The sequence below is a fragment of the Schistocerca nitens genome, chromosome 9, assembly GCF_023898315.1.
Source record: "Schistocerca nitens isolate TAMUIC-IGC-003100 chromosome 9, iqSchNite1.1, whole genome shotgun sequence".
Lineage (NCBI taxonomy): Eukaryota > Metazoa > Arthropoda > Insecta > Orthoptera > Acrididae > Schistocerca > Schistocerca nitens.
The window spans coordinates 58,288,475-58,314,793 of NC_064622.1; the positions used below are offsets into that span (position 1 = coordinate 58,288,475).

The 26,319-nt window shown below is 43.5% G+C and overlaps 1 protein-coding gene across 4 annotated transcripts in view; it reads left to right on the forward strand.

Annotated features, from left to right (window-relative positions):
- Window positions 1-26,319, forward strand: part of LOC126203282 (fatty acyl-CoA reductase wat-like) — a 236,390-nt gene that overhangs the window by 76,388 nt on the left and 133,683 nt on the right. For 2 of the 4 annotated variants that reach the window (XM_049937540.1, XM_049937537.1), the window contains exon 2: window positions 25,765-25,816. The exons of 1 other annotated variant lie outside the window; for it this stretch is intronic. The gene's annotated coding sequence lies outside the window, so the exon portion shown is untranslated. The remainder of the gene's footprint in view (window positions 1-25,764; window positions 25,817-26,319) is intronic. One more of the 4 variants, XM_049937538.1, reaches the window with a different exon arrangement.

Consider the following 26,319-nt stretch of genomic DNA (forward strand, 5'->3'; position numbering starts at 1 on the left):
AATGCATTAATTTTATCGCACATTTCAACAATTAATAGATCCTTTCTTTGAAGTGACGTATCCAAGCTATTTAAATGACTTGTAATGTCAGTTAGGAAGGCTAGGTCCGCTACCCATGTCTCGTAACTAAGTGATGGTTGCCTCTTCCCTTTAATTTCACAAACAGTGCAATTTCTTCCAGAACTGCGTAAAATACATCGAGAACTTCGCCTCTGCTAAGCTACCGTACTCCGCAGTGACAAGGAATATCACTACATGCTGCTTCCAGGTCGTGTAAAAAGCCTTTGAACTGGCGGTGTTGATACCTTGGCATTCTGCAAAATTTAAACACTTCACTGCAACCTGCATGACGTCGACGCATATCGCACTTTCAGCACAAAGGGCTTCCTGGTGCACAAAACAGTGTATGTTTGATATTTCTTTCCGAAATTCCGTCTTGGTTTTTTTCCTTCAGACGAGTCACATAACATTGCTGGCTCACAAACATTTGCGGTGGAGCTTCTGTTTCCACAGAACAGAGCTTGTCCCGTGGCAAGCACATTTTTTCTACAAATTCGCAAACAAAGTCAAAAATGTCCGCAGCTGCCTCTGGATCACGGGGTCCCGGATTCGATTCCCGGTCGGGTTGGGGATTTTCTCTACCCGTGGACTGGGTGTTTGTGTTGTTCTCATCATTTCATCATCATCATCGTCATCATTATTATTGATAGTGGCTCGACTGGACTACAAAGAAAAATTGGACTGTGTAAAAATTGAGAATTTGTACGGGTGCGGATGACCGCGCAGTTGAGCGCCCACCAAACCAAAACATCATCATCATCATCAACGTCAAATACGTCGTGATCTATGGTTGTGCACTCGATCCTCGAAAACCTGTAGTTCCGAACTAACGCCCCTCACAAATATTGCGACCTGAGCAACGTCTCTTACATCTGTGGTTTCGTCAAGGGCTAATGAAACAGCTGTAAAAGTCTGGCACTTCTGCATCAGTAGATTTTTCAGATCTGTGCCCACATCGCGTATCCGACGAGATACTGTCTTCTTGGAGAGGCAAACTCCTTCAGATTTTGTAATTTCTGCTGGCACTAAGCACTCGCAGAAGGCGAGCAGGCGTGATTTCACCAAGGGACCCAACTTTGTAGCTTGCTCGAAGCATCACATCAACTGAATCTTCTTCGACGACATCAATATACACTGAAGCGCCAAAGAAACTGGTATAGGCATGTTTTTTTTTTCAAATACGGAGATGTTTAAACACAGAGAAAACGCCGCAGCGGTAGGGAACGCCTATATAAGACAACAAGTAACTGGCGCACTTGTGATCGGTTATTGTTGCTACAATGGCAGGTTATCAAGATTTGAGTGAGTTTGAACGTGGTGTTATAGTCGGCGCACGAGCGATGTGACACAGCATCTCCGAGGTAGCGATGAAGTGGGAATTTTCCCGTACGACCATTTCACGAGTGTACCGTGAATATCAGGAATCCGTAAAGAAACATTTAATCTCCGACATCTCTGCAGCCGGAAAAAGATATTGCAAGAACAGGGCCAACGGCGTCTGAAAGGAATCGTTCGACGTGACAGAAGTGCGGCCCTTCCGCAGATTGCTGCAGATCTCAACGCTGGGCCATCAGCAAGTGTCAGCGTGCGAACCATTCAACGAAACGTCATCGATATGGGCTTTCGGAGCCGAAGGCCCCCTCGTGCACCTTTGATGACTGTACGACACAAAACTTTACGCCTAGCCTGGGCCCCTTCAGCACTGATATTGGACTGTTGATGACTGGAAACATGTTGCGTGGTCGAACGAGTCTCGTTTCAAATTGTATCGAGCGGATAGACGTGTACGGGTATGGAGACAACCTCATGAATCCATGGTCCCAGCATGTCAGCAGGTGACTGTTCAAGCTGTTGGAGGCTCTGTAATGGTGTAGGACGTGTGCAGTTGGAGTGACATGGGACACCTGATACATCTAGATACGACTCTGACGGATGAGACTTACGTAAGCATCCTGTCTGATCACCTGCATCCATTCATGTCCATTGTGCATTCCGACGGACTTGGGCAATTCCAGCAGGACAATGCGACACCCCATACGTCCAGAATTGCTACAGATTTGCTCCAGGAACACTCTTTTGACTTTAAACGGTTCCGCTGGCCACCAAAATCCCCAGATATGAAGATTATTGAGCATGTCTGGGATGCCTTACAACGTTCTGTTCAAAAGAGATCTCCACCCCTTGTACTCATACGGATTTATGAACAGCCGTGTAGGATTCATGGTGTCAATTCCCTCCAGCACTACTTCAGACATTAGTCGAGCCCATGCCACGCCGTGCTCGCGGGAGCCCTGCACGATATTAGGCAGGTGTACCAGTTTCTTTGGTTCTTCAGTTTATTATAGTTGCATAAAACGTAAGTAATAAACGTAATAAGTAAATATACAGAGCGCGTAGAAGTAGTATGTGTTCATTTGTTATATTTATTTATTTATTTTGCGTCAGATTTAGCTGTTGCTGAACTTCGCCCTTCGGTGTGACTATGAGATGTTTTCTTGTGTTACTGTCCAGCGCATTGTACTGTCACGCGTGAAGAGACATGTAGTGACGTAACTTGGTCCACAAAATTTTTCTACGCTTACCTTTTACTTATTGTCCCTGGTCTCCTTCGAAATACAGTCGTCCACAACTGATACGGCTCTCCCAATGCCGTTTCCACTTCCGGAAGCAGGCTTGGTACGCCTCTTGCTGGATTGCGTGAAGCGCCGTCTGCGAATTTTCTTTTCTCTCGTCGATAGCTGCAAATCTTTGTCCTTTTAACGGGATCTTCCAGTTAGGAAATGTAAAGGTCTGCAGGGACCAGTTCTTGAGAGTACAGAGGATGAGGCAGAACAATGATTTCGTTTTTTGGCTCCAGTCACGCACCAACAGGGATGAATGTGCCCGTGCTTTATATTGATGCAAGAGCCATGAATTGTCTCGCCACATTTCAGGTTTTTTCCTCCTCACATTTTCTCGCAGGCGTCGCAACACGCCCCGGTAGTACCACCGATTAACGTTTTTCCCTGCGGCACGAATTCATGATGAATTAATTCTTTAAAGTCAAAGAAAACTATCAGCATGGCTTTGACATTTGACCCGACTTAACGAGCTGTTTTTGGTCTCGGAAAAACTTTTCCGACCCACTGTGAAGACTGACGCTCGGTGTCAATATCATAACCGTAGACCCATGCCTCATGACCAGTTACGAGTCTCATGAGGAGCATCTCGTTCTCATCTGCTCGATCCGAAAGCCCTTCACAGACCGCGAGGCGAAGGTCTTTGCGGTCTGGACTCACGCGCAATGGGACGATCCTTGCGGGAACTTGATGCCTTCTAAGATGCTGTGTAAGAATTTCATGACATGATACAGCTGAAATGTAACAGTCTTCTGTAATCTCTCGGACAATCAGTCTTCGATTGGCACGCACAATTTCGCTAACGTTCCTGACATGTAGAAGTCGGAGGGCGTCCTGAACGAGGATCATCTTTAACTTCCATCCGTTTATTTTTAAATCCCATCCGTAACACCGAGTACGGCTTAAGAACTCACCACCATCGGCTCCCTGCATCATTTGGTGTGTCTCTGTAAAGGTGTTCTTTAGTTTCTGACAAAATTTAATACAGACTTGTTACTCTAACTCTGCTATCTCGAAATTTCTAAACTATGTGATACAACGTTCTACTGAAACAGCAGAGCTAACAGATATACAACAATGAAACTTCTGGCAGTTACACACGAAAGACGGATGTGTGCGTGGATGACATCCGCATTTCGCTCCAACACGTTGTTGGCGCGAAATTGCGAATGTTCCGGAATTTTTTGAACAGACCTCGTATATTCTTCGTCGTAGTCAGAACTTGATGACACACAAGTTAATGAGGCATCCCGTCTTCCTCAAAAAACAAAAATCGTCCTTCCCAACTTGGTGAAAATGGCAGTGGGTTGCTTCTAGAACTCATTGTCCTCACTACGTATACTACGAAGCACAAGAACTAACTAAGCGAAAAGCAAGTGACGGAGCATCTGGTTTGAGGACAATAGCACTTCCCGGACGGCCCAGAATCCAGACCTGAACTCAGAGGAACCTTCGCGAACATCATCGCCTTCTCCGGTTTCGGCTCTCGAGGAGAGCTGGGCCGCCATTCCGACACAGACATGGAAACACTTCACTGAAAATGTCCTCAGCGGAGTTCAAGCTGTCATAAACGCGGAGGGTGGACACGATCCACACTGATGTCCTCTAATAGCTGTGTGGATACTTTTCCTCAGATAATATATATGAAAGTCACAGGTTCGATCGTTGTCACTCCTAAGATTTTAATTTATTACTTAACACTTCTTTCACCTCTGGAAACAAATGTTAGCGTGAAAAAATCTGATTTGCGGTGTAATTCGGAGTCGACGTTAAACTGGTTGGTTACGCCAGTTAAAAGGTCGAAGGAAGGCAACGGAACACCGCCTGCAACACAACCGTGCCTGTTAAAGCACTATAGTTTTCAAACCAACCTGCAGGGAGTTGACTCTTTTTACAGGTGACGTAAGCTGTAGGTAGCTTCTCCAAATGGTTCAAATGGCTCTGAGCACTAGGGGGCTTAACATCTGTGGTCATCAGTCCCCTAGAACTTAAAACTACTTAAACCTAACTAACCTAAGGACATCACACACATCCATGCCCAAGGCAGGATTCGAACCTGCGGCCGTAGCTTCTGCCCCCACTGACAGCACCAAATGTGTACGTCCTCTGCACGTAATTTAAAACATAAGAATAACTTCCTTCATTGTCATAATTCTGCATATCATTATGGCTTGATTGTCACTGGGTCCAAAATTAAAGCAACGAAAGGAAATTTTGGAAGGCTGCGTTTTTTTTTGCCACAAAACAGTACAAACAGGTGATAGTAAAGTATAAAAGAATGTACAGAACACAGTAAACAACTGCAACATGCATAACAGTGACAAAAATGTTCTTCATTTTTCCCAACTTAACGGATATGCACACAAATTATGACAACTGTTTAATGGGCTCAGTATGGTGCGTGACGTCCTCTGGCAGCAGTACAGGCCTGACGACGTGAATGATGTCATTAATCTGATGTTGAGGTAATAGCGCCCATTCTGCTTGCAGAGCTGCTCACAAGTCTTGGAGACTCGTTGGTTGGTGGTTGCTAACGTCACGCGAGCCGTTTCCCTAATGCGTGCGTCCCACACATTCTCTATGGGATTCAAATCGGGGCGAGAAAATGTGAGGAGGAAAAAACGTGAAACGTGGCGAGACAATTCATAAAGCACGGGCACATTCATCCCTGTTGAGTACTGAATCTGGCTCTACAGCACGTCGTAACTACAGCACATGAGGCCCCATGGTCTCTTCAAGATACCTGACAGCAGTTAAGCCCTGCCGATTCACGTGTATAGTTTCACGAAGAGGTGTTCGAGTGGTCAACACAATCGTTGCCCACACCATTAGGGATCTTCCTCGATATCGGTCTCTTTCCACAATTTTTGGGTCAAAAAATCGTGTTCCGCGTCCCGTCCAAGTTCAAATCCGTTGAGACTCTCTCTCCAGACCAAATCGGGACTCATATGTGAAAAGAAAAATGACTCCTGTTCGACCTTCCAGGTGGCCTGTTGACGACTCCACTCTAGACGCTCCCTTCTCTGAATAAGCGTTATAGGTACACATATAGCATGTCTCTGACAATAAAGACCACTCTGCCGAAGCCGTCGATACAACACGTCCAATGGATGCTGCGAGGTCAAATGCCAGTTGCCGTGCAGTACTAACGCGATGCCGTTACGCCCTTACAGCCAAGTAACGGTCCTCTTGTTCTCAGGTCACAAGTGGTCGGCCCTGCCTTGGTCTTCGGGATACACTTTCGTTCTCTATAAACTGTCGCCACATCCGAGAAACAACAGAACGATTCACATTAAGCCATGGGGCCACATCAGTCCTGCTTCCATTCTTTCTATGGCCCTCCACAGCAGACAGACTGGTAGGCGTCTTCTCTGTGCCATACTGCAGCGCCTATGACTGTGCACTCAGAGATTGTGGATTTAGGGTTACCCGGAAACACTGACCCATTTGATAGGTCCCCTGACGTTATCGTTTGCATGGTGGTCCGCTGACCGGAATACCATCCTCCGTGGAGAACACGATCGTACGGACATCTACTGACAGTCTGTATGATGTTGTTGTTGTTGTTGTGGTCTTCACTCCTGAGACTGGTTTGATGCAGCTCTCCATGCTACTCTATCCTGTGCAAGCTTCTTCATCTCCCAGCACCTACTGCAACCTACATCCTTCTGAATCTGCTTAGTGTATTCATCTCTTGGTCTCCCCCTACGATTTTTACCCTCCACGCTGCCCTCCAATACTAAATTGGTGATCCCTTGATGCCTCAGAACATGTCCTACCAACCGATCCCTTCTTCTGGTCAAGTTGTGCCACAAACTCCTCTTCTCCCCAATCCTATTCAGTACCTCCTCATTAGTTATGTGATCTACCCATCTAATCTTCAGCATTCTTCTGTAGCACCACATTTCGAAAGCTTCTATTCTCTTCTTGTCCAAACTATTTAGCGTCCATGTTTCACTTCCATACATGACTACACTCCATACAAATACTTTCAGAAATGACTTCCTGACACTTAAATCTATACTCGATGTTAACAAATTTCTCTTCTTCAGAAACGCTTTCCTTGCCATTGCCAGTCTACATTTTATATCCTCTCTACTTCGACCATCATCAGTTATTTTGCTCCCAAAATAGCAAAACTCCTTTACTACTTTAAGTGTCTCATTTCCTAATCTAATACCCTCAACATCACCCGACTTAATTCGACTACATTCCATTATCCTCGTTTTGCTTTTGTTGATGTTCATCTTATATCCTCCCTTCAAGACACCATCCCTTCCGTTCAACTGCTCTTCCAAGTCCTTTGCTGTCTCTGACAGAATTACAATGTCATCGGCGAACCTCAAAGTTTTTATTTCTTCTCCATGGATTTTAATACCTACTCCAAATTTTTCTTTTGTTTCCTTTACTGCTTGCTCAATATACAGATTGAATAACATCGGGGAGAGGCTACAACCCTGTCTTACTCCCTTCCCAACCACTGCTTCCCTTTCATGTCCCTCGACTCTTATAACTGCCATCTGGTTTCTGTACAAATTGTAAATAGCCTTTCGCTCCCTGTATGATTATACTGCGAATTAGACAAAGGACGCTAAAATAGCGGCTTGTTGCTTTAATTTTGGACCTCAGGATAACAGCAATAGAAAACTGTGTAGTAAGATATTCTTTAAAACGACAGGATGTACATCATAAAACATCTTACGTAGAAACAAGCCAATAAAACATTTTAACGTGAAAATACGAAACATGTTCTTTTTAAATATTAAAACATAGTATGCATCATGAAAGAAGGAAAATCAGGGTTTAAAAGTTAATACAACAAGAAACGGTGAAGTATTCTTACGTAAGAGGGCATGTCGTAGAGCATTATGTAGACCATTTGTGGCGCCCTTCCTACGTCAGCAGGCTGTTTACGTTGCTGGTCATTTGCATGGCAGCGGTAGACGTGGCTCAGACATGGCGGTAGTGTAACTCACTGTGAGCATACGGAGTGTTTACAGTTGAGGAAGACCCAATCTATGATGCAGCTGACGGACAAGGGGGGCAGCAGTCTGCAGCTGTTTACTGTTGATGCTGCTGTGTACGGGAAGGTGTCGTCATTGAGTAGTTGATACAGGATGACTTAGACAAAATTTCTAGTTGGTGTGATGAATGGCGGCCTGTTCTAAATACAGAAAAAAATGTAAGTTAATGAAGAGTAATAGGAGAAACAATACTGGAAAATTGGAATAAAGCATTGGTAGAGTGTTGCTTGACATAGTCATGCCGATTAATTGAATATGCGTAACGTTGTAAAGCGATATGAAATGAAACGATCATACGAGGGACGTTTGAAAAGTCCGTGCAAAGTCCGATAGATGGCACCACCGGCGCATATCGAGGTAATGTTTTGTTAGTACCATCTCTGGAAAGCACGCACACCAAGTGTCAGCCATATTGGTATATTTCTTTGTGTTTGGCATTCGTGTGAATCAAGGAAGACGAGTGATTGTCAAAAAATGGACGAAAAAGAATTTCGCGTGGTGATTAAACATTACTTTATAAAAGGCAGAACGCCACAGGAGACTATAGAGAAGCTTGATAAACATTACGGTGACTCCGCACCTTCGATTAGAACAGTTTCAGTTTCAAAATTTTCGGAGTGGCCATAAGGGCACAAGTGATGCTGAACGTTCTGGACGCCCTGTGGAGGTTACGACTCCAGAAATCATTGATAAAATCCATGATATGGTGATGGATGACAGAAGAGTTAAGGTGCGTGAGATTACTAGTGCTGTCGGCATCTCGAATGAACAGGTACATAATATTTTACATAAACATTTGGACATGAGAAAACTATCTCGCAAGATGGGTTCCACGATTGCTCACGTGTGACCAAAAACGGAATCGTGTGAAGTGTTGCAAGGACGGTTTGCAGCTGTTCAGGAAGAGTCTTCAGGACTTCAAGCGTCTTTTCGTCACTGAGGATGAAACATGGATATATTACTATACTCCTGAGGCCAAACAACAATCTAAACGATGGGTTACCAAGGGGGGAATCTGCACCAAAAAATGTGAAGACCATTCCTGCGCCCGGAAAGGTTATGGCGACTGTCTTTTGGGATCCGCAAGGGATAATCCTCATCGAATATCTGGAAAAGGGTAAAACTATTACAGGTGAATATTATTCATCGTTACTGGACCGTTTGAAAACCGAGCTGCAAGAAAACGCCAGTTACTGGACCGCAAAAATGTCCTTTTTCCATCACGACAATACACTAGCACACACCTCAGCAGTTGTGGTCGCAAAATTAATGGAAATAGGATTGCAACTCGTTTCACGTGCCCCCTATTCTCCAGACTTGGCTCCCTCGGACTACTATTTATTCCCCAATTTGAAGAAATGGCTGGCGGGACAAAGATTTTATTCAAACGAGGAGATTATTGCAGAGTTGGACAATTCCTATTCTTCGGAAGGGATCAACAATTTAGAACCGCGTTGGAAGAAGTGTAGGTCTAAAAGGAGACTACGTCAATTATCAGACAGCTGATTAGTCCCGTTAGACATTACCAGGCTACTTCTCCATTGGAGTACTAGTTCTTACAAAATATTATGTCCACTCAGCAGTGTGGGAAAAAGCAACATGTAATGGTGGCCCTAATATGAGTTCTAGACAACAATAACAGGTACGCAGGAAAGTGTCTTCCTTTAAGGTATTTACAAGGACAATTTAATTTTTGATAGAATATTAACATTACTTGTTGATTTTTCTCATTTACTTAATGTCCTATGTTTTGCGCCCATCTGACTGCTGAAGGCACATTGTAATCCATATGAACGATCATAATATTGACATCTTCAGGTAGGGCTCTCAGGTAAAAGTGGAGGTCATAGACATAAAACTGATAATGACAGAATCGACGAAATGTCATTACATTACATTACTTTATATTAATACTTGCTCCACAGATCATGAATACGACTTTCCGTAATGATGTGTAACATGTCAGTTTAACATAAGGTTTATTTACTCGATATAATTAAGATTTTTTCTTTTTTCTTTTTTTACAATTACTACTTCGTATCTAAAAATTCTACTATCGAGTAAACGGAGTTATCATTCAGAAATTCTTTTAATTCGTTTTTGAATGCTGGTTGGCTACCTGTCACTCTTTTAATGCAATTTGGCAAATGACCAAAGACTTTTGTGGCAGCATAATTCATCCCTTTCTGTGGCAAAGTCAGATTTGATCCATAATAGCGAAGATCGTACTTTCTTAGAGTGTTGTAGCTATTCACTTTGCTGTTATTTTTGAATTGGAATAGGTTATTAATAAGAAATTTCATAAGTGAATATATGTATTGTGGAGGTACTGTGAATATCCCTAGTTCCTGAAATAAATGTCAGCAATATGGTCTTGGGGGGGGGGGGGGGGGGGGCTCTTGCTATTATTCTGATTACACGCTTTTGTGTAATGAACAATATTTCTCTTGATGATGAATTACCCCAAAATATGCTGCAATATGAAAGCAGTGAATGGAAGTAGGCTTAGTAGGCTAATTAATTGATATCTTTTTCACCAAAATTTGCAATAACCCTTATTGCATAAACAGCTGAACTCAAACATTGAACCAGATCATCAATGAGTTCCTTCCAATTGAATCTCCCATCAATGCATACACCCAGTAATTTTAAATATTCTGCCTTAGCAACAGACTCCTGTTCAAAATCTAATTTATCAATGGTGTTATGCCATTTTCTGTACAGAGCTGTACGAGTATGTACTGTCTTTTCTCAAAATTTAGTGAGAGTCGATTTGCAGAGAACCACTTAATAATTTTCTGAAAGCCATAATTTACAGTTTCCTCCGCTAATTCTTGTTTGTTGGGTGTGATTACTATACTTGTGTCATCAGTGAAACGAACTAGCTTTGCATCTTCATTAATATAGAGTGGGAAATAATTAATAAGATATTAAGATCAATAAGGGACCCAGGACTTAATCCTGTGGGACCAGTTCTTGATACCGCCCCAGTTAGAGGACTCTGCTGATATTTGTAGACTATCTTTACAATTAATTTCAGCCTTCTGCATTCTTCGAGTTAAATATTAATTTAACTATTTGTGTGCTGTCCCACTCATACCATAATACTTAAGCTTATCTAGAATAATTTCATGATTCATAAAATAATGAAAACGTCACTGAAAGACCTATACAACATCAAAAGATAAATGTAAAATCATAATAAATAATTCCATTCAAGCACCGTTATGTATAACTGATTAATGAACGTTTCACAAGACGTGAACTGCAACCAGGAATGCAACAGTTTCAATTCTTAAATTACATTATTTTTATCAGTCATCAGACCGGTTTCATGCGACGTGCCATGACTTCTCCTTCCTCTCAGAGCACCACTCGTGCATTGTTGGATTATTCCAGTCACCGTCATCCCCTATAGTATCACCCTCAACAGCTACCTCGAGTACTGTGGAAGTTATTTCTTGATGTCTCAAAAGATGTTCTATTATCCTGTCTCTTGTTCTTGCAGTGTTTTACATATGTTCCTTTTCTCGCCAATTCTGCGGAGAACCTTCTCATTTCTTATCTTATTCAGTCTACCCAATTTTCAACATTCTTCTGTAGCACCACCTTTCAAACGCTTCGATTCTCTTCTGCTCTCGTTTTCCCACAGTCCAAGTTTCACTGCCATACAATACTGTGCTCCAGACGTACATTCTCAGAATTCCTTCTTTTAATTTGAAGCGTATATTGGAAACTAGGAATGCCCTTCATGCCTGTGCTAGTTTACTTTTTACGCCCTCCTTGCTTCCGAGATAGGAAAATTCCTTAACTTCATCTACATCGTCTTCCCCAATTTTCATGTAAATTACATCATTAATCTCATCTCTGCTACTTGTCATCACCTTCGTCTTTCTTCAGTTTACTCTATATTCTGTGCTCATTAGGATGTTCATTTCGAACAGTATGTCCCGTAGTTCTTTCTCGCTTCCACTAATGATAACAATATCACCAGCGAATCTTGTCGTTGATATTCTTTCACCCTAAATGTTAATTCCACTCCTGAATCTACTTTTTGTTTGCTTCATTACTTCTTCTGAGCCATAATAATGCAGTAATGTGTTCATTGTAAATAAGTATTACAGTAGTTGTATTACACGTTTATTACCTTATAAATAAATAAGACGCTTGAGCAGCACACCACAGAACAGCTGAAGCGTCCTAACAAATCTGTATTTGCAATTCGAATTGTGTCAGACATAGGAGATATAAAAATGAAAAAGCTGGCATACTATGCTTACTTTCATTCCATAATGTCATATGGGATTATTTTATGGGGTAATTCATCAAGCCAAGCTACAGTTTTCCGGGCACCAAAATGTGCAGTAACAGTTATATGTGGCGTGAACTCAAGAACATTCTGCAGAAGCCTGTTTAGGGAACTAGGGATACTAACTACTGCTTCCCAATACATTTGTTCTTTCATGAAATTTGTCACACCTGAAATTCCTTCTTTTCAAACCAAAAGCTCAATACATGGAATCAATACTAGAAATAAGAATAATCTTCACAAGGATTTCAAGTCACTTAGTCTTGTACAAAAAGGTGTGCATTATTCAGGAACACACATTTTCAATAACTTGCCGGCAGCCATAAAAAGGATAACAACCAATGAAATTCAGTTTAAGAGAAGCCTAAAGGATCTTTTCGTGGCCAACTCCTTCTACTCCATTGATGAATTTCTCAGTAGAACCAACTGATTTATATATATATATATATATATATATATATATATATATATATATATATAAGTACAATTTCAGTGCAATAATATGTTCATTGTAAATAAGTATTATAGTAGTTGTATTACACGTTTATTACCTTATAAATAAATAAATAAAACTTCTTTATTTTAAATTCAGTGCATTAATATTCGTAAAATGATTCTTTCATATAGGGTTCATTAAAAAATGACGATCATTCCACTTCGGACCTGTGGAATGATACATTAGCTTATTTGTTTGATATATATGAAGACAGTAACTGTTCTCGAAAGAACAGAATACTGTTGATGACCGTGCAGCTTTCCCCTGGAATAAATGATGACTAACTGGAACCCTTAGCTGCCGACAGGTGTTGTTGATATACCTCGATGTGAACAGCTGAAAATGTGTGCCCTGACAGGGACTCGAACCCGGTATCTCCTGTTTACGTGGCAGACGCTCTATCCATCTGAGCCACCGAGGACACAGATAAATAGCGCGACTGCAGGGACTTATCCCTTGCACGCTTCCCGTGAGACTCTCATTCCCAACTGCCCACAATTCTATATATGTAATGTACCTTATAGGCATCGAGGTATATCAACAACACCTGTCGGCAGCTAAGGGTTTCAGTTAGTCATCATTTATTCCAGGGAAAAGCTGCACGGTCATCAACAGTATTCTGTTCTTTCGAGGACAGTTACTGTCTTCGTATATACAGTTAAACGCTACCCAGCCATTGACTTTCGTCTGTGCGAATGCGCACAGGTTGTCCAAACTCTTACGGGAATCGCCAAAGCGTGCGCGAGTAATGAGTGGTTGGTTCAAATGGTTCAAATGGCTCTGAGCACTATGGGACTCAACTGCTGAGGTCATTAGTCCCCTAGAACTTAGAACTAGTTAAACCTAACTAACCTAAGGACATCACAAACATCCACGCCCGGGGCAGGATTCGAACCTGCGACCGTAGCGGTCTCGCGGTTCCAGACTGCAGCGCCTTTAACCGCACGGCCACTTCGGCCGGCTATGAGTGGTTGGGCAAATGTCTATTAGGTACATTACATATATAGAATTGTGGGCAGTTGGGAATGTGAGTCTCACGGGAAGCGTGCAAGGGATACGTCCCTGCAGTCGCGCTATTCATCTGTGTCCTCGGTGCCTCAGAAGGATAGAGCGTCTGCCATGTAAGCAGGAGATCCCGGGTTCGAGTCCCGGTCGGGGCACACATTTTCAGCTGTCCACATCGAGGTATATCAACAACACCTGTCGGCAGCTAAGGGTTTCCGTTAGTCATCATTTATTTGTTTGAGTTGTAAATATTTGTCATTTATTGTTGTTTTTCTGACATGTTCTACATCTTGGAGGACCTCCTTACTACGGATCAATTGGAATGAAAGTAAATCTAATCTAATAATCCTGGAATATTGCCCGATAAAGTCGACAACCTATCATGACGATGTTTCTGTTCACGTGGACACACACCTGCTGTCTCTTATCTAGCACAGCAGCCGTCTGTAAACAGCTATTAGCAAGTCCCTTATGAAATTCTGATTGCTTATGTGAAGTCCTGAAGCTGTCGTATGGCGGCATACACGTCGTTTCCAAGAAAGCGCTATTGTCGATGCACGTGCGTTAACCCGGTGAATCTTGTTTGCAGCTCGTTAAGGGCACTGACGTCTCTTTCTTGCCAATGTTCGTTACCTGACGGACAGAGGTGCCATTTTCATACGCTGGGGGAGGAATTATTGTCTTATTTCTGGAATAGCAACGTCGGGTGTCTCATTTACGAGTAGAAGAAGTATTCAGGAACAGGATTATACATTGATGGCATGTTTTATGCAGGCTTAACCTTTTCATTATAGACGCTGTTCGCTATTAATAAACAACCTAGAGACGCTGTTCGCTATTAATAAACAACCTAGAGATGAACGAAACACATCGCCCTCGTATTATGTTCTGCTCCTCTGACAGCCTTTTTGATAATCACATACGTAAATAAACTTTCTTCTTTGTTCCGAAACGATTTTTGTGTGTTCACCAACCGACTTCGGCTTCTTAGGGTATTAGTAACTGTCGCACCCGCAGATAAAATAGTTTATAGCATACTCTGATCCAAGTATCTTTCCCGTCCTCTTTCACGTAAGTGAAGCCTCGAAATAATTCGTATTTATGACACATGCTAAGGTGGTTGTGACAACACGCTAAACTGTAGGTCCCCCATAGCCGACTGGGCGAATCAGTTCATGACCACCTCAGATAGTACCATGTGTTCAAAAGCATTGCTGTGCTCATACTAACCTTCTAGATGACAACAGATGTAGTTTAGTTACAGAAAACACTACACTGAGGTAGCAAAAGTCACGGGATGCCTCCTATTATCGTCACGGATCTCCTTTCACCGAGCCCAGTGAAGCACTTCAACGTCGCATGGACTCAACAAGTCGCTGAAAACCGCTGCAGAAATATTGAGCCACACTGCCTCTATAGCCGTCAATAATCGTGAAAGTTTTGCCGGTGTAGGATATTGTGCACAAACTGACATATCGGCTATATCCCATAAATATTCGATAGGATTCATGTCGGTCAATCGGGGTGGCCAAATTATCCGCTCGAATTGTCCAGAATAATCTTCAAACCATTACTGAACAGTTGCGTTCCGGTTACACGGAGCACTGCTACGGAAACATAAAGTCCATGAGGGGCTGCAAATGGTCTCCAAGGAGCCGAACGTAACAATTTCTAGTCAATTATCCGTTCAGTTTGGCCAGATGACCCAGTCATTCCATGCAAACCCATCCCACACCATTACGGAATCACCACCAGCTTGCACAGTACCTTGTTAACAACTTGGATCGATGGCTTCGTGGGGTCTGCGCCACACTCCAAGATTCCATCAGCTTTTACCAACTGAAATCGGTGCGCATCTGACGAGGCTACGGCTTCCCAGTCGCCTAGGATCCAATCGGTAGTGTTACGAGCCCTGGAGGAAGCGCTGCAGGCGATGTCCTGCTGTTAGCAGACACACTCGCTTCGGTCGTCTCCTGACGAACAACAGGGACTTACATGCATCGGGAATAGAAAATAGTGCATTGAGAATGGCTAGCCACTAGCCGAAATCTCGATTTGTGCAATAAAATCTAAAAAAGGACGACTGATTGCTGCACTTTATAATTTACACGAGTGGCCATAAAAATTGTTACACCAAGAAGAAATGCAGATGATAAACGGGTATTCATTAGACAAATATATTACACTAGAACTGACATCTGATTACATTTTCACGCAGTATGGGTGCCTAGATCCTGAGAAATCAGTACCCGGAACAACCACCCCTGCCGGCCGCGGTGGCCGAGCGGTTCTAGGCGCATAAGTCCGGAACCACGCGACTGCTACGGTCGCAGGTTCCTATCCTGCCTCGGGCATGGATGTGTGTGATGTCCTTGGGTAGTTAGGTTTAAGTTGTTCTAAGTTCTAGGGGACTGATGACCTCAGATGTTAAGTCCCATAGTGCTCAGAGCCATTTGAACCATTTTGAACAACCACCTCTGGCCTTAATAACGGCCTTGATACGCCTGGGCATTGAGTCAAACAGAGCTTGGATGGCGTGTACAGGTACAGCTGCCCATGCAGCTTCAACACGATACCACAGTTCATCAAGAGTAGTGACTGGCATATTGTGACGAGCCAGTTTCTCGGCCACCATTGACCAGGCGTCTTTAATTGGTGAGATATCTGGAGCATGTGCTGGCCAGGGCAGCAGTCGAACATTTACTGTACCCGGATAGGTCCGCACAGGACCTGCAACATGCGGTCGTGCATTATCCTGCTGAAATGTAGGGTTTCACAGGGATCGAATGACGAGTAGGGCCACGGGTCGTAACACATCTGAAATGTAACGTCCACTGTTCAAAGTGCCGTAAATGCGAACAAGAGGTGACCGAGACGTGTAACTACTGGCACCCCATACCATCACGCCGGGTGATACGCCAGTATGGCGATGACGAATACACGCTTCCAATGAGCGTTCACCGCGATGTCCCCAAACACGGATGCGACCATCATGATGCTGTAAACAGAACCTGGATTCATCCGACAGAATGACGTTTTGCCATTCGTGCACCCAGGTTCGTCGTGGAGTACACCATCGCAGGCGCTCCTGGGTAACCGCAGCCATGGTCTCCGAGCTGATAGTCCATGCTGCTGCAAACGTCGTCGAACTGTTGGTGCAGGTGGTTGTTGTCTTGCAAACGTCTCCATCTGTTGACTCAGGGATTGAGACGTGGCTGCACGATCGGTTACAGCCATGCGGATAAGATGCCTGTCATCTCGACTGCTAATGATACGAGGCCGTTGGGATCCAGCACGGCGTTCCGTGTTACCCTCCTGAACCCACCGATTCTATATTCTGCTAACAGTCATTGGATCTGGACCAACACGAGCAGCAATGACGCGATGCGATAAACCGGAATTGCGATAGGCTACAATACGACCTTTATCAAAGTCGGAAACGTGATGGTACGCATTTCTCCTCCTTACACGAGGCATCACAACAACGTTTCACCAGGCAACGCCAGTCAACTGCTGTCTGTGTGTGAGAATTCGGTTGGAAACTTAACTCATGTCAGCACGTTGTAGGTGTCGCTACCGGCGGCAACCTTGTGTGAATGCTCTGAAAAGCTAATCATTTGCATATCACAGCATCCTGTCGGTTAAATTTCGCGTCTGTAGCACGTCATCTTCGTGGTGTAGCAATTTTAATGGCCAGTATTGTATAAGCCACATAACCGTCACTGAGTGCACCCACTTTCCGAATGGAAGGTAACCTGAGATACGTTCGTCTTACGTCCCACGTCAGTTTCTGCGGTCATTCCACGCATTGTTGCTCGTCTGTTAGTACTGAAAATTCAATGAAAACGCCCCTGCTCTCGGTCTTTAAGTGAAGGCCGTCGGCCACTGTGTTGTCCGTGGTGAGAGGTAATTCTTGAAATTCGGTATTCTCGGCACACTCTTGACACTGTCGATGTCGGAATGCTGCATTCCCTAACTATTTCCGACATGGAATGTCCCACGCGTCTAGCTTCAACTGATTCTGCGTTCAGAATCTGATGATTGCCATTTTGCGGGCATAATCATGTCGAAAACCTTTACACACAAATTACCTGAGTACAAATACAGCTCCGCCAATGCACAGCCACTTTGTACTTTGTGTACGCGATATTACCACCATCTGTATATGTGCATACCGCTGTCTTAAGACCTTTTGTCACCTCTGTGTGTACTGCTGTAACTATCAACTTGACGCAGTGGTTAACACACTGGACTCGCATTCAGGAGGACGACGGTTCAATCCCGCGTTAGGCCATTTCTGATTTTGGTTTTCCGTGATTTCCCTAAATCGCTTAATTCAAATGCCGGGATGGTTCCTTTGAAAAGGCACGGCCTACTTGCTCCCCCATTCTTCCATAATCCTTTGAGACCGATGACCTCGCAGTTTGGTCTCCTCCCCCAAATCACCCCCCCCCCCCCCCAACTATCAACTTGACATAATAAAAGTGCATCATGCTGCTTTCAATTTAAAACTTTTGATGAGTCATGGTTTCTGACATCTCCCGTAATATGGTCATCATCGGATGAACAATGCAGTTCCAACTGCCCATTCTTATATCTTGCACAGCGGTAATTATTGGGTAAACCTTATTATTTTGATTAAACACTCTCGTTGGTATGTGATACAATCGTAGTCTGATTGACTGGTCAATTTCGTTCGCATATGAACGGTACAATGAGATTTTAACAGATTTGACAGTAAATTTTTAAGTTAAAGGAGAGAATTACGGTAGTTTCAGTGCAACCTCCAGGGTACTTTAGTATCTGTCATGGAAGGTGCATAGTACGCTGACATAGGAACTTTTTTGATTTACCCGAACACACTCAGGAATTGAGAGTTGCGTGAAATGCTGACAAGACACGCAAGTCAGTATACGTGGAGCTGTTAGCACAAAGGTGGATGGTGACGTCAGTGTGGCTACTAATCACTGAGAATAAACGTTCTCCGGAAGCCAAAATTGAAAATGCTACGTCCCTGCCATAAAGCGGCAGCACACTAACCATTCAGTAAACAGGGCGACAGCGACCGAGTTGTGCACGATTCAATAGCATAAGCGACCAACATTTGCGGAGGCAATTCGCACGCTGTTACAACGGAAGAGTGAATGACGAGCATTGTGTACATTGTAAATTCGAGAAAAGAAATTCACAGAATCTGTGTTGTGTAAATTTTCGCTAAGTACTACTACACTGCATCCGCTGTTCGGGCAGATCTGTAGTTTGGGACGGCCGGTGGTGAAAACAATCTGTCTCTAAGCAAAAGATATTTTATTATTCATTTTCGTCATAAGATCTGCAGTATTGTCTGCTTTTTCCTTTTCCTTTTAGAAGAATAAGAGTGAGTTAAGCGAATGTACCAGAGACAGATATCAGTAAAGGGGTCTGTGTACCAGCACTGAGAATGTTACGCACCAATTGTCAAACGTGTGATATTTTTACAAGTAGCGGCATTAGGTTTAATGTTCTCGAATGGTCATTAAATATGGACGCACATGTTGCAACACAGGTGAAGAATTTGTTTTTACGATTTACTAGGACTTGACGTATAACGTTCGTAGACTTTATGATCGTCAGTAGCATCGTTGGGGACTGCGACAGATACGTTGCGGGAAAATACTATGTTTGATATGTGAAAGCGGCTGTCTTTAGCTTACAACTTAGCCTTGAGAATGAAACACGACAATAAGAGATGTCCAAGGAAGAGTTTTATGTTTGATAATGCGTGTTTGCAGCTGGGTTTTTACATTTGAGGGTGCCTAATAACATAGAAGTTTTAACCCTTTAATGCCCAACACTATTCCCCACAATTCCAAAAATTTTTATTTCGCCAAAAGCCTCTTATTATTGAATCTTTCCGCCCTAAAATTTTAATGTGACATATTTGTCACACTGGAATATAGTCAGTATAAAACATTGCTAGGCAGGGCATGTTAAGGTTTTTATTTAATTTGATATATAGGTTCTAGTTGCAAAATCTCTTTCATTCTCATTTATAATGAATTCTGTGCTGAAGAATGAATACATTCATGTAAATCTACATCTAATTGGATATAAATCACACTTGTTTGCCTGGTACAGGGTTCAACGAACCATCTACACAATAATGATCTATTCCAATCTCGAATAGCACGCGGAAGAAACGAACAGCTACATCTTTCCATGCGAGCTCTAATTTCCCTTTTTTTATTCTGATGAACATTGCTGGTCGTCGTCAACAAAATATTTTCACTTTCCGTGGAGAAATTTGGTGACTTCGTAACAACTTCCATCAGCAACAGTTGTTTTAATCGTGTATCATGTCCGTGACACTCTTTCCCCTATGTCTCGATAATGCACAACGTGCTGCCCTCTATATGAACTTTCTCGATGGACTCTGTTAACTCCATCTGGTAAGGATCCCACACCGCGCAGCAGTACTCCAAAAGACGACGTACAAGAGTAATGTAGTCAGTCTCTTTAGTAGATCAGTTAATACTAGCTTACTTTTAAATGCATTTATTTGTAATTAATATCTATAGAATGAATTCCATATCTGATCATTGTCATACAGCAGCAAGTCACCATATATATATATCAGTTCGGCCGGCCGAAGTGGCCGTGCGGTTCAAGGCGCTGCAGTCTGGAACCGCAAGACCGCTACGGTCGCGGGTTCGAATCCTGCCTCGGGCATGGATGTTTGTGATGTCCTTAGGTTAGTTAGGTTTAACTAGTTCTAAGTTCTAGGGGACTAATGACCTCAGCAGTTGAGTCCCATAGTGCTCAGAGCCATTTGAACCATTTTTATATCAGTTCTGCACTGAAACGTTGATATATGCTGCAAAACAGTAGCTGATTCACTAAAAAGTACATTATGCAAAACTTTTCGTTCCTTTTCACGATAAGACAGAAGAAAAGCAAATGAAATTACTAGCCAACTCAATCTGTCAGTTTTTACGTGTGAAATATTCTGAAACAATTTCTGTCTTTACTTAAGCACAAAAATACACCACATTTCTCACATAAAACATATGATTACATCTTGATACATATCTTGCCTCATCCTCTTGTTTCGTTCCACACAGGCCAATGATCATACTCGTCTTTTTGGCAGTCTACAACTGACAGAACTGTTGTGGTAAACCCTCCTCTTCTTTTTCGACATGTCATCATTATTTGGGCGTTCTCAATTTGATTCCTCTTTCAAAACTAGTCCACCCACAATTTCTGCTTGAAGGAACTTGCAGTCCTTACGGTAGTTGAGCCAACTGTTGACTACCTCAACCGTAATATGCGTCAGAAGATGTATAAAAACCACCTCCTTCATTTTATGTGGTGTTTGTATAGTGATGGTAGCATGTCCATCAGATCAACACCAACCATACAGGCGTTGTCAGCTGGGATAACAGCTGGTCTTGGGACCTGCACATATTCTCTTTGTGATTTGTCCCATCTGTTTGCCTTATCCTGGTGCTCAACACCAGCGGCAGCAGACTAACAGGTTTGTTGTCGTACCTTCTCACTACAATGAATCGCTCTGTGTGGTCTACTAGGCTTGCTACTGGTACTCGTCCTCCGTTCTTCATGTCGTTTTCGTTGGGCAGGTCACAAACTTTCAGCCTATTTGCTCGCATTGATCCAATGAAACAGATACTCTTTTCAACAGATACTGAACAAGTACATTGCTCGTAAAAAAAAGTGTCGCCATATGCCTTGAAACTGTGGTTTTCTGGCAACGAGTCCGTTAATTTTACGACAGCTTCATATGCGAGCCCTTTCCCTGCTTTTCTCTTCCTGTTTACATTTTTTCCCGCTGTACCGCGATAAATGTCAAAATCATTTAAGTGACCAGCAGCTACTGCCCTACCTCAAATCTTGAGCCCAGAACTTACAGATTTGTTTTGCGTAAACTGTTTCAAGGTGCTTCCACCTTCAAGGCAATCATCACTTCGTCGACACTGTGGTGTTCTTCTGTAACTTCTTTCAAACAATTTTTTCTGGATTTATTCAGCCGTGGTCGACTTATCCGGAGCTTATCATTACTTTTTTCGTTTCATCAGTTCCTAATAAATTATTTTCGAAGTGAAAGACGCACAAAAATTTCTAAAGCCTGTTTCGTCACATAACGTTACAAATCAGTGGGCGGACCACGTCGGTCTCCCAGTAGCAGGTTAGGCTTTTGAACAAGTCTTGTTCTCAGATACATGCCTAACATTTGTCCAGCCGACCGGAGTGGCCGAGCGGTTCTAGGCGCAGGTTTGAATCCTGCCTCGGGCATGGATGTGTGTGATGTCCTTAGGTTAGTTAGGTTTAAGTAGTTCTAAGTTCTAGGGGAATGATGACCTCAGATGTTAGGTCCCATAGTGCTCAGAGCCATTTGAACCATTTTTTAACATTTGTCCCAGTGCAAAGTTGTTAAGGCTTCCGTGGCCACTTGTTGACAAACTGCCTATTGACGTCTGTCTCGGGTTCTTCGGCCGACGTTTGTTTGATGATGTTTCTGACGTTTTGCCACCACAAGTCGCATGCATTGCCATGCTTCACTCTCCCCTGCTGTTGGTGGACTGGAGTCCAGCTCGCACTCAAAGGGTTAGTGTACCGGTCACGCCAACGTACAAGACCTTTACCGCGGTCATTTGAGGTGCGGTTCTCCTCTTGCTACCTACAACGGCCGTTCGCTGCAGCACGGGAATCCAGGATCCGTTCACTTCGAGGTTTTCTTCTTTCTTGTTGAAGCTGTTCTCATGTTTTTGGTAAGTCTATAGTTTCTCTTAAGAAGCGGGTGTGATAGCTCCTCTCTACAGCCAGAATTTCCGCGTCGGTGAAAATTACGATGTTGTCGGCCTGACACAGCGCGTCCTCTGCCACGGCCGATTTCCGCACCCGTCCCAACCTGCATGCCGCTCTGGTGTTGATTGATCGTCCAACCATTCCTACTTAAACTTTTCCGCAAGTGCATGGTATACGGTATAATCCAAACATTGCAAGTTTCTGTCCGTCACTCTGGAAACGTATAACAGAAAGGCCGTACCCGACTTTTTTTCTGATGTGTCACTTCGCCGAGTACACTACTGGCCATTAAAATTTCTACACCACGAGGATGCCGTGCTACAAACGCGAAATTTAACCGACAGGAAGAAGACGCTGTGATATGCAAAGGATTAGCTTTTCAGAGCATTCACACGAGGTTGGCGCCGGTGGCGACACCTACAACGTGCTGACATGGAGAAAGTTTCCAAACGATTTCTCATACACAAACAGCAGTTGACCGACGTTCCCTGGTGAAACGTTGTTGTGATGCCTCGTGAAAGGGGAGATATGCATACCATCACGTTTCCGACTTTGATAAAGGTCGGATTGTAGCCTATCGCGATTGCGGTTGATCGTATCGCGACATTGCTGCTCGCGTTGGTCGAGATCCAATGACTGTCAGCAGAATATGGAATCGGTGGGTTAAGGAGGGTAATACGGAACGCCGTGCTGGATCCCAACGGCCTCGTATCACTAGCAGTTGAGATGACAGGCATCTTATCCGCATGGCTGTAACGGATCGTGCAGCCACGTCTCAATCCCTGAGTCAACAGATGGGGACGTTTGCAGGACAACAACCATCTGCATGAACAGTTCGACGACGTTTGCAGCAGCATGGACTATCAGCTCGGAGACCATGGCTGCGATTACCCTTGACGCTACATCACAGACAGGAGCTCCTGCGATGGTGTACTCAACGACGAACCTAGGTGCACGAATGGTGAAACGTTATTTTTTCGGATGTATCCAGGTTCTGTTTACAGCATCATGATGGTCGCATCCGCGTTTGGGGATATCGCGGTGAACGCTCATTGGAAGCGTGTATTCGTCATCGCCGTACTGGCCTATCCCCCGGCGTGATGGTATGGGGTGCCAGTGGTTACACGTCTCGGTCACCTCTTGTTCGCATTTACGGCACTTTGAACAGTGGACGTTACATTTCAGATGTGTTACGACCCGTGGCTCTACCCTTCATTCGATCCCTGCGAAACCCTACATTTCAGCAGGATAATGCACGACCGCATGTTGCAGGTCCTGTACGGGCCTTTCTGGATACAGAAAATGTTGGAATGCTGCCCTGGCCAGCACATTCTCCAGATCTCTCACCAACTAAAAACGTCTGATCAACGGTGACCGAGCAACTGGCTCGTCACAATGCTCCAGTCACTACCCTTGATGAACTGTGGTATCGTGTTGAAGCTGCCTGGGCAGCTGTACCTGTACACGCCATCCAATCTCTGTTTGAGCCCAAGCGTATCTAGGCCCTTATTACGGCCAGAGGTGGTTGTTCTGGGTACTGATTTCTCAGGATCTATGCAGCGAAATTGCGTGAAAATGTAATCACATGTCAGTTCTAGTATAATATATTTGTCCAATGAATACCCGTTTATCATCTGCATTTGTCCTTGGTGTAGCAATATTAATGGCTAGTAGTGTATTTGATTATTTTACACTTGTTATATTATATGTCACGCAGGGCACTGAAGGGTTAAGTTATGTTATACTACACCATGAATAAATATTTTATATGGCTGTCAGTAGACACAGTACTGCGCTGTATTGATCGGTTCCCTTGCTTTGTAGCACTTGTTAATAGGATAACGTTGTCGCGAAACAGGTTGTGGTAAAAATAGGATACGTTTGACAACTAGTATCTAATATTCTGAGTACGGATTCAAGAGACAGTTGTACGATGGGTTCACAACAGATAGCCAGAATCTCTGTACGATGACGTACGGCATCCTGTCTTGTCGTTACAAAACATGGAAAAGGAGACATTTCAACTGACTCGTTACAAAATTAGAATCACCCAGAAAGTTTCCAGAGTTCATCAACTACAGCTGGAGGTAATGTCTTGAACACCACTGTTTGAAGTGGAATAATTGGTAGAATTCATAAACGAACTGGAACACTTGAGTGTTTTGTGGATTTGTAATATGGAAATTACGTTTACAGGCACTATCATAGCACAATCGTGACGATGTAGATGACATTACGGAAACGTGATACGGACTGAACCTTATATTTTACGGAGAATATTTATAATCGTGGTCCGTTGTTAATGCAGAACTAACATCATTCATGGATGTGAGCTTGCTAGTGAAGACGGCTTGGTTCAAATGGCTCTGGGCACTATAGGACTTAACTAATGAGGTCATCAGTCCCCTAGAACTTAGAACTACTTAAACCTAACTAACCTAAGGACTTGACACACATCCATGCCAGAGACAGGATTCGAACCTGCGACCGTAGCGGTCGCGCGGTTCCAGACTGAATCGCCTAGAACCGCTCGGCCACACCGGCCGGCTAGTGAAGATGCAACAAATACACTCTAAGACGACGCATCACGAAGGAATTATCCGAATGGAACGGAAATCGGTAGATGAGATGCACATGTACAGACAAACAAATAACTGCAACCTTTTTTTTTATAATGGATGATTTATTCCGGAGAAAGAGCTTCACAAATTGAGCATGTCTTACTCCACCTCCGGCCGTTATGGAAGCAGTTATTTGGCTTGGGATTGATTGATAAAGGTGTTAAATGCTCTCCTGAGGGATATCGTGCCAAATTCTGTACAACTGACGCATTTGATCGTCAAAATCCCGAGCTGGTTGGAGGGTACAGCCCATGATGTTCCAAACGTTCTCTGTTGAGGGGGATCCGGCGATCTTGCTGGTCAAGGTAGGAGTTGGAAATTACAAAGAATAGCAGCAGAAACTCTCGCCGTGTGCACGAAGGTCGGAATAAGGATACTCGGCGTTACCGAGAAGATTTTACACCCAAATATTGCCGTCAGAAACCGATGCGTGTCCATCGGCTTCTGCCATCTTCGAATCCATTCATCTCGAGTGTCCAGAAAATGACAATTGAAGAAGATGAAGAGCTGCCACCTGAGGTAAAAGATTTACTTTTCGAACCGTCTCTCACTGGACAACCCAACAGCGACAGATGTCATTATTATTTCGATTGAAAAATATAAGATAACGGCAAATTCGACATCTAATTCGTTATCCGCGACCTCGCAGTGCTTTATACTTGACGTTTTACTAGAATCTGTTAAATTTATAGTTTTTGATCCGTTATCTTGAATCCACTAATTTGAATTTTGTAACTCCGACATTTGATTTTTAGTCAGCGACACAATGAATCTAAAAATAAAACAGTTTTGTAGAATTTTATATCCATTTTTCTATTATGTCCAGGTTTCGGAGCGAGTTGGTCCACTGCGCGGCTACGAGAGGCAGCTAAGAGTGAGTGAGTGTTCCGTCTGCCGGCCGCTGTGCCTAGCGAATCACTTCTGTCGCCAAGCTTCCTACTGGCTGAGTCCCGCCAAAGCTCGGGCGACTTGTTTCCCCCTCAGATGTGTTACGCCAGCTCACTGAGAAGTGGCACCAGGTTTTTGAGACAGACAAGTGCCTATGTACGTGCACACGAATGCGCGGCATGAAAAATGATAGGGCACATTCTGCAATATGAGGGAATCGACAGTTTGGTAGTAGGACGAAAGAGAGAAATCAAAATATGAAAACAGTAATCAGGTTCCAATGGATGTAAGCTGCAATAGTTATTCGGAGATCGAAAGTTTTGTTTATAAATTTATTTTCGTTTCATTTTTGAACTCGTACTGCCTTGATTAGTTGGCTGTAACTTCTCTGTCGTTTGCGTGCATTTCCAACTGCGAGAGAAACCAAATATCTTCCTGCGAGAGTATAACATGAATTTGGCCCTGTTTTACAATCTTTCCAGAAAAAGTGCAA